Raw genomic sequence first — 15,346 nt, forward strand, 5'->3', positions numbered from 1 at the left:
GTGGTGTTGTTAACTTGCGTACTTTTTCTGGTGGAGTTTGAAACCCTTCTTCTTCTTCTCCTTTTTCTGTCTTGGTCACTGGTACTGGTGGTACTGGTACTGGTACTGGTACTGGTGATGGTGCTGGACTTTTCATCAAGGTCTTAAAATCTTTTAGAGTGGGTAGAGCTGTTTCGTCTAAAGCTTTCTGGTGAAAGAGTTGCAGTCGTTGCAAGAGTTGACCGTACTTTTGCGATTTTTCTGTTTCGGACAAATCTTGGCGATCCATCAAGGACTGCAATTCGTGTTGTAACTGGGACATTTCGCTCAAATTGGGATTGGGAGGTAAATGCGGGGTGCGTTGTTCTTGCCACCGATGGTATTCCATCCATCGTTTGTAAGACACTAAAGCTAGTTTTCGTCCTTCCATGGGGTTGTCAGGGGTCGATTCTGAGATCTTGTGACTTCCGAAGGCCTTTTATCTTGCTCCCACTAGTCCTCCCAACATGGTTCCCAAGACTCCTTTCAGTATGGGGCCTAACAAGAGAGGCAAAATGCCTCCACGTTGGACCAACATCTTCTTTTTTTGACGAATGGGAATTTTCTTTTGAACCATTTGGCGAAGAACGTGACGATGTTTGCCTAAGCATTGTTTCTGGTGTTTGGACAAAGGGATCGTGCCTTTCAAAACGTTCAAACAACATTCGCACACGGTATCGATGACCTCTTTGGAGGCCGTTTGAATGAGTTTTTTTCGTAGGGGTGGAGAAGCTTTGGACAGGACAGATAACATGTCCCCATGTTTGGCTAAACGTGGTGGCAGTCCTTTCCTTTTCTTTCCTTGGGGTTTTCTGGAGGGTGACATCTTTGAATCTTCAGGAGCACCAAAAAAACACTGATACCCTACTCGGTCACAGGCCTTTTTTATACTGGAACGCGTCGCCACTGATTGTCTTTACGTCGTATCAGTTTGAGGACAGGCATGACACGTCGTGCAGGGGTACGTAACGGACCAAATCGAGCCAGTTCTTGCTTGGACAAATCCAGTAAACTTTGTAACATGCCCGATCTTTCATGGACTTTGATTTTGGGAGAAGGAACTTTGTGAGCAGCAGCCACTGCCACTAGATTGGAGGGTCCTACCACTGGGGAAGTTCTTTTGGGGGTCATCAACGGAGAAGTTCTTGGTGTGATCAACGTCTCCAAGTACTCTTCAGTTCCTGGTGTCATTAACGGAGAAGTGGACAAACGTGAGGATGCCGGAGACGCAGTCACTGCCGTGGCAGATCGTGGTTTGCGAGTGTAAGGTTGCGTCCTGGCCGAAGTGCCTCTCTTGCGACTAGTTTTCTTCTGTGGACTTTTCTTTTTCTGGGGACTTTTTTCTGTTTCTTTTTCTGGGGGCTTCTTTTCTTTTTCCGGGGTGGTGGTGGTGTCTGGTAAGAGGAGGGTCCTGCCACTGGAGAAGTTCTCCTTGGGGACCTGGTCTTTTTCTTCTTGGGGCTTCGTTGGACTTTTGTCTTGGGTATAACTTTGGGGGCATTAGGATCCCATCTTAAGAGTGAGCGAATGATGACCCCTCCTAGAGTACCGCTCCCTCCAGGTTTCAAAATGATTTGTTTTTTAGTTTGAGTGTCGATGCGGGGATCGGCCAGTTGGACCAAAGCGACTTTGTTTCGATCGAAAAAGCGTTTGGTTTGATGAGGAATCTGAATGATTCCTTGGAGTAATTGACGTGCCGTCACCGTGAACCATCGTAAGACTTCTTTGAGACTAGCTTCTAAGACACGAGCTCGTGTTTGTGGATTTTTTTCTCGACTGATGCCATACAAGGCACGAATCAATTTGACGGGAAGATGCGACTGAAGGGACGTCATGTTCACACTGTGTGAGACAGACGAAAAAGGGTTTGAGGTTTTTATAGATTTTTTGATGGGGAGTGAAATGAAGTCGAGGACGGAGACGTGTACAGGACAGGCCCTCCGTCTTGGCACCAGTGGTGAAACAAGTGGGTACGAAATCGCAAATCCTCGGTGGTCGTAGGTTTCAAATCGACGAGTAAATAGGCGTGTGGCGTTTGAGTGGCATCGTCGTACGCCTGAATCAGCCAAGGCGTTCCTAACTGTTTGGCTAAGACTTGCACTTGCGATTTATCTCGAGGGCTTTTAAACAAGACCACGTAATGCGCATTGAGACTGATGGTGCGATGGGCTTTACTTTGTTGAAACAAATTTTGGGTGATGTAAACGACACTGGCATTACGGTGATGCCCTTTGCGCGTGAACCACAGTTTAATTTCTTCTTCGTCTTCTCCTAACATGTCGTCGAAAATGACCAAATGGGTTTGACGGGAGTCAGAGACGATGCCGTCGTCTTCTTTAGGAATGCCTTCCACAAACACGATGGAATCGCCTTGACTTTCTCGCAAGAGGTTGTACGCCGATTGCCACTCTTTGTAACACCACACGATCCGTTGAGGTGGCCGATCGATCAAATGATGTTTATGTTCGATCAAACGTTTGACGAATTCGGTTTTGCCTGAACCGCTAGGTCCAGCAATGAGCATGTTAAAGGGATGGCGAAGATACAAAGCCTCCCAACTGGCACGATCTAAGTGTTCGTCGATGACTTTGACAGTAGAGGAAGAGGGAGCAGAGACAGCAGAGGTAGCCATTGTGTGAGAAATGTCACTTGTGACACGAAAACAAACAAGACAAGAGTTTATATACTTTTTCAGAACACGTTTATTGAATTTTTTTTTCAAACATGAATACGAAAGACAAAAATACATAAAAGCCAAAGGCTTAAGCACAAGGATAAAAGGCACATGATAACCATGAACGTGGAATAAAAACAAGTGTCTGTACAACATGTTTTGGGTAATGTTCTAAGCAGTTCTATAGTAGGGGGTAAGGTCACACAAGTGTCCTCCCGAAAGGGTCTTTCAGGCCTGTCCACGACAGTCCCGTCCTGGGTGACGGGTTCTTCTGGCACCGTCACTAACACGGGTTGAAAAGTAACTTTTTTCCTTGAATAACTCTCGTGCATACTGGGCCACCTCTTGGGTCCAAGCCAAACCAATCTGGTTTCTTCTTCGTCAACGACATGGTAAGTTACTTCAATGAACAATGAACTATCGATCTTGCCTAGGGTTCCTTTTTATATACAGACCAATATCGACGTGACCGTACGGCAACGTAAAGTGATTGGGAAGTCGCACTCGCTTCTGGTATACAATTTGATAGACTTTTTCCAAGGGTCGACTGACGATGTGGTGAGTGGGTAAACGTACAATCTTGTTCGGTTGATAGGTGGTCACTTTAAAGTTTCCATCCTCTCCCGATTGCAAGGCTTCTTTCAATACCCCAAAGTTGACCACTCGACTGGTACGATGATTCAGAGTCAGTCCTTTCACTTTGCACGTCGTGTGCACTTCTCCTTGTTCGTCCCGGTATTCGTAGCCGTAATTTTTGGGGCCGCCACTGACGAAACTTAGAATCTTGTCGTCGGGATGCTCGTCTGTCCAGGCTCCTAAACGGTCTCCTTCGATGTCAGGGTGATGTTGAATCGGGTGATGGATGTAAATGCAACTGTCCGTGTCAAAGTACAGGACGCGTTCTTCTAACAGTTCTAAAGCTTCGTACAATTTTAAGCGAGCATGAGCTGTCACGTAAGCCGCAATGATGACATTTCCAAAAGGGTCGTCTTGTACAAAGTCCAGATCTTCTTCGTAATTGACCAAGATCAAATCCTCTCGAACGACGTCCACGTGTTTCATGTATTTGGTTTTGTCGTGAATCAATCTGGAAGTAGCGGGAAGGTTCTGTCAAATATTCCGTCTTGGGTAAACACGGTCGTTGTGCCATTTTACCCCACAAGCAATTTAACATCACTTTGGCAAACGATCGCCTGCCTTCGTTTTTTTCGATGTGGTCTAAAGAGATGCCTTCTTGTTCGTAGTATTTCTCTTCGAATTGTATTTGGTCTTCGGGAGTGTGACACCAGGAAGGATAGCCGCTGGCTTCTTGTTTCAGTTTCAAAAAGGCATCCACGTAGTCGGCGAAAATGCCTTTCTGAGTAGGGTCACCCTTGTGGTACTGTTGTGTCTTGGGAAAGTGGCAAATTTCGTACACTTCTAACAGTTGGTATCCCATGTCCAGAGCTTTGAACAATTCCACGCTGACCCAGGTTCCCGTCAAGGCACGTTCTTCCTGGCTGTGATGGCAAGGTTGGTCCTGGTTGCACTTTTCGGCACAAGTACGGCACAAGGGAAACATCAGTTTGCCTTGACAATGGTGAGGTAAGACGGGATGGTATAGGTTCGTGGGAGGCAAAACTTTACACTTGATCAAGCCTTCGTATTGTCGAATGTTTTTCAGGTCGATGTGTTCCGTCAGCAATTGCGGGTGCCCTACGGGAAAGCGACAATATTTGCACACGTAGGGATACAGCGAACACACGTCCAAGTATTTGATTTCTTCTCCTTTCTCTTCGTCGGCTTGGTACAACAAACAGGTGGCATTGGTCCTTCCTCCGTACAAACTATCCCTCGGGTTCAACGGGTCCATGAACTGGTAACTTTCCACGAGGCATTTAAACTCGGGATCGGTTTTCAAACGGTGATCGTACTCGTGTTCCCACATTTCCACCACTTGGTATCCTTGCTGTTCTAACTTTAGGCGTCGCTGACAAGTGTCCTTGTACAAGTCTTCCATGGTTCGTTGCAAAAACTGATTTTTAGTGTCACGGTCAGGGTAACAGACGGGACATCCATGAAATAAGCAACCGTTAAACTCGTACACGATCTTGGGGTTTTCTAAGTCCCAGCCATCGACCGAATACGTTCCGATGGTCTTTTCGCCTCCTCCGTTGCGGGCATGCTGAATCCATTTGTCTTCCTTGTCGCACAAGTAATGTAACCAGCGTAGGGCTTTGACCGAGTATTGACGCTTGACATAGTGGGTCGTTTGAGGGCTGATGACAGCCACGGTGTTTTCAGGCATGAATCGTTGTCGGTACACTAAGGAACACGCTTTGGCAATGGTGCAAGCTTCTTTCAAAGGATCGACCCCTCCGTGTTCCATGAACAGTTCTCGAAATTTTCCACAGCAACGCCGTAAAATGTCCACGTCGGAATGACAATACTTTAGCATTTCTTCCTGAGAGTCGAAAGGGTCCGAGGCGTGAGCCTGGTACCAAGCGTAGAAAGCTTCTCGTTGTTCGGTACGCATGTTGTCGTGGTCGTAATAGTGAGCCTCAGGCAAATGGGGTAGAACGGCATGTTGATTGGCTTCCGTATTGAAAAAGTGTGGAAAGTACCCTTTAGCCATTTCTGTCATTCCAAACGTTTTAGGCATTCGACTCAAAGGCATGGCCAAATAGCTCATCGAATCTTTAAACTGTACTTGTCCCACTTGCATGAAAATGATTTTGGCTCCGTTCAAAGTCACTTTAGGACGCTCGGTGCCTTGTTCCGTATAGTACCTCAAAAGAAACTGTCCATCGTATCCGGAGAAATTGTGAGCCATCACCGTGGCATGACGATGACAATCTCCGTAACGTTCGATGTCCTCTTGGCTCCACGTCTTGTCGATGGGGTCTAAGACCCATCGGGCAAAATCGGCTAACGTGTTCGGTCCCCGAAAGATTTTTTCACGTCCTCCAGGAATCTTGCTGCAGTGAGGGCAATGAATGAAGATAGGTTCTTGAATGCACTTCTCGCACGCTCGATGAGCCACGCAGAAATTAGGAATGTGAATGCCGGTCTCTTGCATGCATTCGAAATCGAAAAAGATGAAATTGCCTTTCTTCTTGTGACCGTCCTCTTCCTCTGGTGGGGGTTGGTATTTTTGCACGTAACATTCGTGTTCCAAGTCCACGATGTGGTGACAAATGTGACATTTTTTCTTTCCTCGACATACGTGTGCCTTGGTACTATTGGTATGTATCCCTTGTCCACACGTAGGGCACAATCTCAGGAGTTGACAAGCACATTTCTTCTGTGAACCTTGTGTTTTCAAATGTTGCTGGTAACAGGTAGGACTGACAAACGTGCGCAGACAAGTTGAACAAGGCACTGGTTCTTCGCTCAGACAGGGTGGAGAGGCCAAACATCCTGGGCATTTCCATCCACAAGACTTGTGTTGCTCTCGATTGTTATAACCATAATCACATTTCTCACAATAATAACCGTATCCCAGGAATCCAGTGATACTGGTAATGGTATCGAAATGTTCATCGTGATAATAGACATGAATGTATTTTCCGTCCTTAAAATCTTGGCCTCGAAACAACAGAGACCCACGCATTTCTTGAGGGTGCACTTTCAAGGTGTAGCGTGGAGCTAGGACATCTTGCAATTTTTGCATCTCAGGAATGCCACAGGGTGTGTCTTTGGACAGGCCAGCTTGTTGCAACAGGAGTTCTGCTTCGTTTCGTTGTTTGGCTCGGTCCGATTGTCGAATAGTTTTCCAGGCTCTTTTCCATTCTGTCGTGTCGTTCTTGTTGGCATAGGTTCGTCCCACCACGATGGCTCGAGCTAAACACATCTGGTCTTGAGGGTTGTTAATTCGGACGAGACTTGTTTTGGTGTTGCGAAGGTCGTCCACCAATAACATCTTTTTGCGTCCAGTCCCTTGAGGAGGAGAGACGTGGGCCATTTTCAGTGTGGCTTTACCATCGGTGATGTCAAACTGGTCATTAGATTGTTGTACGTGTTGAATCTTGTCCATGACTTTGGAAGGGGTTAGTTCTGCGGGTCTGCTAAACTTGATCCAAACAGGGGATTTCAAACCGTCGTGTTGTATGGATAGTGTCAAGCGATCGTCTTCTTTGGCTTGACATTGTCGCTTGAGTGCGGTGAGCAAAGAATCCCACATCTCGGTGATAAACCCTTCTGCTTTCTCTAAGGGTACGTCGGACTTGAAATCTTTAAACTTCACCGTGTAGGTGTAAGCCGTGGTTCTAAATTTTCTAGAGGAGCGCTTTTCCGTCTCTCGAATGGAATAGTATTTTTCAGGATTGACTAAGGGTGGTGAACTTGGTTTAGAGGTTTCAAATTCTGGTTCACTCATGTCCTCTTCAAAATCACTGGCATGAATTTGTGCCAAGATTTCAGCCCTGGTACGAGGCGATAGATCACGTTTCTGCCTCTTACTTTCTTCTTCTTCTTTCTTCTCAAATGAATAGGATCGTTTCATCTTGAGTGAAAAACGTCAAATGACTCAAGTTCAAACACCATAGACTAATTTATAGTCATGGCAAACCAGTGTATATAAAAAGGGTGTGTGTCTTGTCCTTTCACTATTCATTTCACTCTCAAGCCGAGCACAACGATGGAAGAGACTAACCAAATCGAACGTTTCGTCAGAGCTTTGCGAGGGGTCATTAGAAAATTCTCTTCAGACCAGCCGACGGACTACTCTCCTTCCTTTCGAGATAAAAGTCAAGATACTTGCTATATCTGTCAGAAGAAAGGGCATTGGTCTTCAGAGTGTCCAGACCGTCAAAAAAGAAAAAAAAACAGGGGCTAAAAAAGACAGAAGTCAAGATACCTGTTATTATTGTAAAGAAAAAGGACATTGGTCTCCAGATTGCCCAAAAAAGAAACAAGAGGAGTCAGAAGAAAAGAAGGATTCTTCAGAAGAAGAGAGGGATTCTTCGGAAGAAGAGAGGGATTCTTCAGAGGAAGAAAGAAGACAATTCTATTTAAAAGAAGCAAAGAAACAGGAGAAGAAAAGAAGAAGGGAAGAAAATGAGGAAAAAACAGTGAAGAAATTCAAAAAACAGAGAGACTAAACAAGGAGAAAGAAGAAGTCAATGAACTTTTAATTAAAGTGTTCTGTGGTGAATTGTGAATTGGATTGTAAAAAATGGAGAAAAGAATACATGAATGATATAAGGTAAGTGTCTTTGAGTTTTGATTTTAAAATAAGAAGCTACACTCACGCACTCATACACAGACACGTACTATAAGGGTAAAATGGGTGGGGTTTATTTTTGAGTTATTGGCAAATTGAAATTGTATTTCTTTTCGAGAAATGTGGGTGGCCCTGAAAAGGGCCTTTTTTCTTTATGGAGTAGGAGTGAGTTTAACCAATCAACTTTAACTGCCTTAAGCCTTTGCCACGGCCAAGGCCTACTTCTGATGATTGGGTTGAAATCACTAAGGGTGGTACGACAGGCTTAGTCACAGGGTTGGCGTGTTTAGCTCGGGAAGGTCGTATTCTCTTCGGTCGTGATAAAGAAGTCTGATACATTTGTTTCAGACTTCTTAACTCCGCTAAAATGTCCAACAGTACCGTAGCCGTTTGATTTTCACCCTCTTGTTTCTTTGCTGCTACTTCTTCTTGCTGTTGTTGCTGTTGTTTTTTACTTACCTCTTCTTGTTGCTGTTGCTGTTGCTGTAGGAGAAAAGCTTGTTCCGCTTCCTTTTGTCGTTGCATAAATTTCTCCAATTCTTCTTTCTGTCTCTGTCTAAAATTCTCCACTTGCGGTAATGACGAAGGTTCCGGAACAAATTCTTGCGAGGTAAGAAAATCCACAAAATCCCAATGTACCTCTTCTGAAAGTAAGTCCGGGTTCCCTTGGGCGGTCTCCCCTGCTGGTGCACCCCAATGGATCGTTTTCTGAATTTCCGTCATGTTGAATCACTGTCGCATAGATTGACTGCACACAAGCGCTAGCGAATCTATATAGACCAACTGACGTCACAGACTAATCTCTTCGGATTGGATGCGGGCTGACTGAATTTTGTAACGCGTGTTTGGATTGGTGAATGAACTCAATCCGTTTCAATCCTACCTCTACCTATAAATAAGCGCAGTTCAGTGCATTGATTCACTTGTTCTCGTCGCTTCAAGATGTGGACCGATGTGCAATCTTCTACGCTTGTGTCTTCCATGATGTTCCGGACGGACATATGTATGTCCGATCCAAGTGGACCGTTGTCCACAGGACAAACACCAGTCTGTGGATACGTAGGATCTACGTAGAAAGACAAGGATGCCTCAAAAGAGTCCTGATTTACGGTCCTACAGTGAAACGCAGCCTAAGGACAAGAAGAAGACCAATGCGGTGCCCTTTATGTTAATGGATACATTAACATAAACCCAAAGGCCCTTTTCAGGGCCAGCCATATTTCTCGAAAACAGATAGCCTTTCCATTGCCTACCCTTTTTTAAATTGAAATTTAAATTTAAATTTAAAAAAACTTTTTAAAAAAAAAATCCCATATTCAATTCCCCTTGTCCCTAGACAAACCCAAACTCTATTCCCATTGTCCCTATACAAGCCCCACAATTTATTCCCCATGTTAATTCCCCTTGTCCCTAGACAAGCCCAAAATCTATTCCCCATGTTCAATTCCCCTTGTCCCTAGACAAGCCCAAACTCTATTCCCCATGTTCAATTCCCTTTGTCCCTAGAGTGGCCCAGCAATTTTCTCCATGTTAAATTTCCATTGAGGCTAGAGTGTCCCAGGGGTCTCTGTAATGCTAATTCCCATTGAGGCTAGGGTATCCCCATTTACTACTATGGCAGCGACTACCTCATCGAGTGTATGACAATTTTATTTACTCGGATGATTGATCAATCTTACATACCTGTAGATTGCAAAAAAGGGTTAGTAATACCACCGTACAAAGGTAACAGAAAATCAAAGAACTCCCTCGAAAGTTACAGGCCTGTTACTTTACTGACTGTTATCTACAAAACCTTTGAGAAAATTATTCATGAACGTTTGGTAACTTGGCTCAAAGATACTAATTCTAGTATACCCAGTTCACAACAACATGGCTACCAAAAAGGTTTAGGCTGCACAACAGCGAGTTTTGTGCCGTTGCAATCAGTACAATATAATGTAAACATGGGTTCACGGGTTTTTGCTGCTTTTCTTGATACAAAAAAGGCATTTGATACCGTGTGGCACGAAGGACTTCTTTTTAAATTATTCACGTTGGGAATTACGGGTAAATCCCTTTTGATATTTTTTAACATGTATACAAATTTACAGAGTAAAGTTCTTGTAAATGGGCAATTTTCAGATTGGTTCTCAATTGGCCAAGGAGTGAGACAAGGGGGTGTTTTGTCAACCTTGATGTACACAATATTTATAAATGACTTGCTGCTACAGTTAGAAAATAGTGGATTTGGAGCAAAGATTGGATCCTTAGCTGTGGGAAATCCAACCCTAGCTGATGATATTTCACTTTTGGCTATATATCCTAGCAATCTACAAAACCTGTTAGATATAGCATACGACTACAGTAATAAGTGGCGATTCGAGCTTAGTGTCACAAAGTCATACATTATCATTTTCGGACCCCAATACAAGAATTATATCAATATGAAATGTTATCTTGGCCCGTCATGTTTGCCGGTTACCGATTCGGCAACACAGCTGGGTCACCGGATTAACTCAAAGCTGACGTCGCATGACGCAATACTCGATGCATGCAAGAAAGGGAAAAAATCTTTTCACGGTCTGTTTGGTATTAGCATTAAACCGAATGGTTTAAATCCTTTGGTTGCTGCAAATGTAATTAAAAAGGTAATTTTCCCTTCAATGTTTTATGGAAGTGAATTATGGTGTAACATTTCAAAAAGTGACCTCGCTTTATTGGATAAAACTCTGAGGTATTTTGCCAAACATTTACAAGGTTTTCCAATACATACAAGATCAGACATTGCCCTGGGAATGCTAGGATGGACATCAGCGCAGTCCGAAATTGATAGAAGAAAATTGATGTTTTTACACAGATTGTGTTTGATGCCTAACAATGTACATACTAAACGTGTGTTTAACGTTGCGTTATTTCACTTCATTTTGAGCGGATGCATGTCAAGCTGCGGGTTAATTTCAAATTTATATTATACCTCAAAGAAGTTTGACTTGCTCGGGTATCTAACTGATTATTTACATCATTCTGAAATTCCAGATAAACATAATTGGAAAAAAATTGTAAGGTCAAAAATTGTTGGTCTTGAAAATAGCCTCTGGAAAGTTCGTATGTCTAATCAAGCAGATTTTGATAGATTCTCTTCGATACACGAATACTTACGACCTGCCTCGGTGTGGCAGTCGGCTAAAACCAGACAACACACTAAGGTATTTACATATGTAGCTAAACTATGGGCTGCTGTTCCTCAAACACAGCTTGATATGTGTATTAGATGTGGGAATGTTTATACAGACTTGATACTTCATTGTTGTGTTAGTTGTCCTTATATGTCGAACTTTCGAAATTCTTTCTGGGATTTCCTTACTGATAAATTTCCCCTGAGCCTGCACATTACGTTATTTAATGCAGAAGATGAGCTGCAACTACAATATCTTTTAGGTCAAAGGTTACCATCAGGAGTAATCGACAAAGAAAACTCCAAGCTATTCGTCCTGTATGCAGCATACTTTGTTATGCAGTGTGCAGCTATCTTCTGTAAATAAGGTACTGAAACTTGCAACTTATGAGTTGACGAACACTTTGTTGATTGATATTGTGTAAGAATTTGTATTCTAATATAGAATTTTTTTTTTATTTTTTTTTTTAAATATTTATTGATTGTATTCAGATGATTTATTCTTATATCATGTAACCTTCCATGGAAGGAAATAAAGATGATAATGATGATGCAAAAAAATGTATGGAATAGGATTAAGGCAATTAAAGGCAAGCCAAAACCAAGCATCCCAAAACTATCAAAAATAACCACCATCAGAGAACAAACAAACTTACTGGCCACACACTTCTCAAATACAAGTAGGGTTTCTGGTAACTGTTTAACAGTAACAGTAAAACAGCTGTTTTTCGTCCAAAATCAAAAAACAGTAAACAGCTGTTTTTTTTAACTGTTTTACTGTTTCTAACACTTCTGAAGGCAATAGAACCTGTGAAACTTGCTGTTGAGAATCTAAGTCGAGAAGACGCGACGTTGATGAGTGCTGACACAATTTTAGAATTCATGTTCAACAAGCTCTCTAACCTGAATAATGACATTAGTACCAAGCTCATGGAAAATTTGAAGTGTCGCGTTGAAGAGCGATTGAACAATGATGTCATGAACCTCCTGCGCAGTCTCAAAGATTCATCTGTCGCCCCGTCAAAAACTACGCTAAATTTCGCAGGAAGTCTAGCGTCTCGTCTATTTGAAGTCAACGATGTAAAAGATGTCGTCGAACAGTCGTCAAATGATGCTGAAAGTGTGAACTTGTCTCTTCAAGATGAATTGAATTTGTTGCTTCAAAATGATGGATCATCAATTGCAGTCGGAGGGCAAGACAGTTTCAAATGGCTCAAGTCCGAATTCACGCTCTTCAGGAACTCTGGCCAGCGCACTGAAAATCTCCAGAAATTGTACAACGCAATTCTATCCATTAAACCGACATCAACGGACGTTGAAAGAGTTTTTTTGGTCTGTACGAATTTCTGTACAAAATTAAGATCGCGTCTCTCAGACAAGTCGCTTAATGCACTTGTATTCTTGAAATATTATTATAAGAAGTAAAAATGTATTGATTTAGAACTTATCACGAAAGATATATAATAAAACGGTGTTCATCATAAAAATAAGCTATTGACTGTAAAATTAGTGAAAATATGGAAAGAAAAACAGTAAAAACAGCTGTTAACAGCTGTTTTCTGAAAATTGAAAACAATAAACAGCTGTTTTTCAAAAATGACTGTTTTTCAGAAACCCTAAATACAAGCAATAATGTCAACAATACAAAAGAAATCCAGGAGCACCACAAACAGGAGGAAGAAAAACTTCCCCATCTCTTTACAGATCTAGATCAAAAGACATCCCCATTAAATGAAACTTTCAACAGTCAAGGATGGAAAACAGCATGGAGAAAAAAGAAAAGGACCTCGCCGGAAAAGATCACTTGGGATACTAAATCGACCATAATATTCCAGATACTTTTGAACCTATAATCCTAGATTTGCTTAATGCAATATGGGAAAAAGGTAAAATCCCCAACAACTGGAAACAGGCAATCGTTATCCCAATCTCTCCCAAGCAAAGACCCCATGGATATCAATGCGTACAGACCAATCTCCCTAACAGTCAACATATGTTAAATCATGGAAATAATGATCAACAGCAGTCTAAAACTACACCTAGAAAGTAACAACCTGTTGTCTGAAAATCAGAGTGGTTTTCACAATAAAAGGTCCACTACATATCAATTATTTAGACTTGAAGCTAGTGTCAGACTGGCCTTTAATGCCAAACGGAAGAGAGATCGGCATCTCATTGCTGTCTTTCTTGACCTTGAAAAAGCCATTGACATTGTGTGGACCAAATGCCTTATTGTGAAGCTAAATCATTACTGAATAACGGGTTGCATTCATCGCTGGATAAATGACTTTCTCACCAGAAAAATATCCAAACTAAGAATAGGAAATGAATAGTCAGATAAAGTTCTACAGGAAAATGGTACCCCTGAAAGAAGGGTTTTTAGCCCAACTCTATTCAACATCATGGTTAATGACTTAGATCAAACATAAAACCTAGGAAAGATTAGATGATGACAGCGGGATATGGAAAGCAGTAAACCCGAGACATCGGAGATATACAAGGTCTAAACCAAACAGGTCGATTATCCAACAAATGGTGCTTTAAATATCCCTTGGAAAAACGTAGTGGTCTAGCCTCGACAACCCAGTATGACCGTATAATCTCTTCGGAACTTAAACTGCTCCGGTGGCCAAATGGTTAGAGCGTCCGCCTCGGATGCGGGAAGTCGTGGTTTCGATCCCCGTCCGAGTCATACCAAAGACTTATAATAAGGGTACTAACAGCTGCCTCGCTTGGCGCTCAGCATTAAGAGGTTAGTGTTAGGACTGTCAGGATAATGTGACTGGGTGGGACATCATGCTACATGTTTGCGGCGTGATGCCTCAGTGCTAGACATCACTGTAAACTGCCACACTGCAGACATCGTAGCGATATGACTGAAAAAATTGTTAAAGCTACATTAATAATCCAAAAACACACGCACACACACACTCTTCGGAACTTAGTACAAGCAAGCTAAACAAGAACATTTCATGTATAGGCCGAAATGAAACCTTCGAGTGAGAGACGCACGGACGAATTAAGAGCAGATAATTCTATTGAAACTACACGTTTGTATAGGATTTGCTTCCCTTTAAGCACAGCAAACGTAGCGTAGTGCTAATAGTGGTGATGCCGTGAGCTTACGTACACCTGGCATACATACTATATTACTTAAAACCACCTCGGACAGTCCTTATACTGATGTAGTCACCATCTCTATCTTGCAGCAAGCATAATGTCTCCTCCAGTACTTTGTGAGACTTTCTTTAAAACAAGTTGAGGATTTTGTAGACCCAAGATAAAAACTTATTTGTCAAACGTATTATTTCTTTCCGATTTCTGCATTTATTTTTCCTGCTCTTTTTAAAAATAAAAGTTTATGATGTCACAGTAACCCAGACCCAAGCTAATTTTGAAGAGAGTGATGTTCGTGATGCCCTAGACCAAAGCTAATTACGAAGAGGATAGTGTTTACGGTGCCCCAGACCCAAGTTAATTATGAAGCTCATGGTAGTCACGGTGCCCCAGACAAAAGCTACTTATGAAGAGGATGGTGTTTATGATGCCCCAGACCCAAGATAATTATGAAGAGAATGGTGTTCACTGTGCCCCAGACCAAAGCTAATTATGAAGACAATGGTGTTCATGGTGCCCAAAACCCAAGATAAGTATGAAGAGGATTGTGTTTATGGCGCCCCAGACACAAGCTAATTATGGAGAGAATGGTGTTCATAGTGCCCCAGACAAAAACTAATTATGAAGCTCATGGTAGTCACAGTTCCTCAGACCCACGCTAATTATGGCACTAATGATGCCAAGATACGAGATGAGACGGCAGGGTCATACAGGCTGGAGGCAGTAGCGTTTGAAGACAGCAGGAGTTAAGATCAGTTTTGATGTAGACGATAGGAGTGTATTCGTTCATTGTTAGATGCATAGCTGTGTAATAATAAAGAAAGGAATAGGAAGAATATACTGGATCAGATAATGATACCATGGGGAATATCAAACGTTCACAATAATGCCTCCTTAACATTAATGGTGTCAGAAAATGGTTCCGCAGGGCTTAAAACAATTCATCTTGGTTGCTTGTGGGAAGAGCAAACGAAAAACCGTATTTTAAAAAAAACAGACGAAACACTATTGATTCCGGCCCTGACGAAATGGGGCTGAACATTCAACAACAACATCTCCAAACTTTAAATAGAAATGAACGATGACTTTGAAAGATAGCACAAAACATTTGAGAAGATATCCAAAGCAAACAGGTGGAATAGCGCTAGAAAACTGGAGATGCTTGCAGGTGCCTGGT

Source organism: Sinohyriopsis cumingii, chromosome 12, assembly GCF_028554795.1.
Source record: "Sinohyriopsis cumingii isolate HCF-2022 chromosome 12, ASM2855479v2, whole genome shotgun sequence".
NCBI classification, from domain to species: domain Eukaryota; kingdom Metazoa; phylum Mollusca; class Bivalvia; order Unionida; family Unionidae; genus Sinohyriopsis; species Sinohyriopsis cumingii.